The sequence below is a fragment of the Euphorbia lathyris genome, chromosome 3 (genome assembly GCF_963576675.1).
Source record: "Euphorbia lathyris chromosome 3, ddEupLath1.1, whole genome shotgun sequence".
Lineage (NCBI taxonomy): Eukaryota > Viridiplantae > Streptophyta > Magnoliopsida > Malpighiales > Euphorbiaceae > Euphorbia > Euphorbia lathyris.
This window is the reverse complement of record NC_088912.1, coordinates 9,632,004-9,634,112: the sequence shown is the minus strand read 5'-3', so window position 1 is coordinate 9,634,112 and position 2,109 is coordinate 9,632,004. Positions and strand designations below refer to the sequence as shown.

Here is a 2,109-nt window from a genome sequence, read left to right as displayed (position 1 = left end):
ATTTTTTTTCCATATGTATATATATATTTGTCATCTGTTACTGATGAATGATAAATTATATACATGTCAAGGGTAAAATTGTTCTTGGATGTTAATGTTAGGGATAAAACTATACAATTTTAGACGTTAGAGATAATATTACTCATAACTCTCAATGTTAAAGACATTTTTGCACCTTATCTCTACATTCTTAAAAGGTCTACTAAATATAAGGTAATAAGAAATATATCATGAAAATCCTGTGGTTTGCACCATTACAATTCATGAGCTAACAAATTCCATCTATTTGCGTTGATTTGGATAACGGCGCAAACCACAAGATTCAGTTTGTAACGAAAAATACGACAGGTATCCATTTACAAATGAAATCATATAACATGTATTTGAAATTAACCGAAAAAAAGAAACATGAGTTATGTCATTTGTGCAGTTTACAAACATGGGTTATATGCTTTGTGTAGTTTACAAACTCAGTCATTCATTCTGTCCAAAATTATTGGCGTGATTATTAATTATCCCAAAATGGAGCGATTTGAAACAATTAAAATAACTTTGCAAATTACTCAAAATACAAAATCTTATTTCGTAAATTAACCAAACCACAAATATTACTTGGCTGAAAAATTAACTGACGTATCCGTTAACTGCAAATTTCACATAATCACCAGCTGCAAGTCCTTCTAAGCTTATTCTCTACGAATGCCTGAGTCTTCTCCTCTTCTACCTCAAATTCCTTCATGAAATTAAAATAAAAATGAAAATGTTATTATAATTATAATTATATCAACGGTTCATATAATTATAAAAAAAAAATAAAATAAAAAGAAAAGAAATTGATAATTAATAATAAATCTACCATTAATTTTATTAATTTCTTCATTTGGGTATTTTCCTCTTTTAATTCTTCCACCGTTTCTTCCAAATATTTCAACCTTTGCTGCACCAAAAAAATAAAATCTAAAAAATCTCTCTAATAATAAATTCATATTAAAAAAAATACGGGGTCACCAGTCCCATCCACTTAGATGATATCACATCATCACAATTGCTGATGCATCATCACCTGAGTGGAATGAATACTACTATCCCTATATACAGTAGAATTCTCCGTTATATCATTGAATTTTTTTTTTTTTTTTGATAAAATATATCATTGAAAATTAAAGCACTTCAAACTCAGTTACAGAACCAAAACCTTATCTTCTTTTTTCTCTAAAAGCATATGGATAGTGGCAGAGTCAGGATTCAAAATTTAGCCGTGCAATTGCAGCACTTCTCGACACATTTTCTAAGCGGGCTGCCACCTAAAAACACCTCTCTCAGGATGAATTTCGGCAGCTAAGAGTGTAACGGACCCTGTACACCCCCTCCCTCCCTCACTGTATAGAGAAAGAAGAAACCTATAAAAGTGTGTGCATAGTGCAGTATGGATCCATGATTCACTGTCCCTCGTTATTTTTGGATCCAGAGGGTGTTTAAGTTTCCCCTCTGAATCCATCCATGGATAGTGGCAGAGACGCAATTGCAACACTCCGAAGTGCGTGCTGCCTGAAAACACATCTCCGGGGATGGATTTCGACAGCTAGAAATACAACGGATCCCGTGTACCCCTCTCTCCGTCACTGTATAAAAAAGAAATTAATAATTAATAATTAAGTATTACCAGTCTATTTTCTCGAGATTTAGCAGCAGAAACTCTATTTTTAATCTTTCTCATCTGAATCCTGAGTCGATGATCTTCATCAATGAAATTTTTTTCTAGCCCATAATTAAAATACATATTACTGCTTCCTCCCATTTGAAATCCTTGTGAAAATTTCATATTTGAATAATTTCCAAATGGATTCATTGCCAGGAAAAAAAAAATTGCCAGAAAAAAAAATGAAGTTATTTATTTTTTTTTTTGGAATTGATGGGATTTGAAATAATTGCAGAAAATTTACATATATATAGTTGAAATAAAAAGCTATTGCATCATCAGAAAAAATCTTCCTTATTCAATGTGATATCTACAAGATTTTATTTTTCTCTTTTTTCATTCCTTTTCAAATCATAATATATTAAAACTGTATCCATATATATCCTTTTCAAATCATAATATATTAAAAC

The 2,109-nt window shown here is 30.8% G+C and overlaps 1 long non-coding RNA gene across 1 annotated transcript; it reads right to left on the bottom strand.

Annotated features, from left to right (window-relative positions):
- Positions 1 to 460: 460 nt before the first annotated feature.
- On the bottom strand, positions 461 to 1,895 carry LOC136221961 (uncharacterized). Its single transcript, XR_010685416.1, has 3 exons — positions 1,664 to 1,895; positions 857 to 937; positions 461 to 733 (listed from the first exon to the last, which is right to left on the bottom strand). It is a non-coding gene; the product is annotated as an uncharacterized lncRNA (long non-coding RNA).
- Between the last annotated feature and the right edge of the window lie 214 nt (positions 1,896 to 2,109).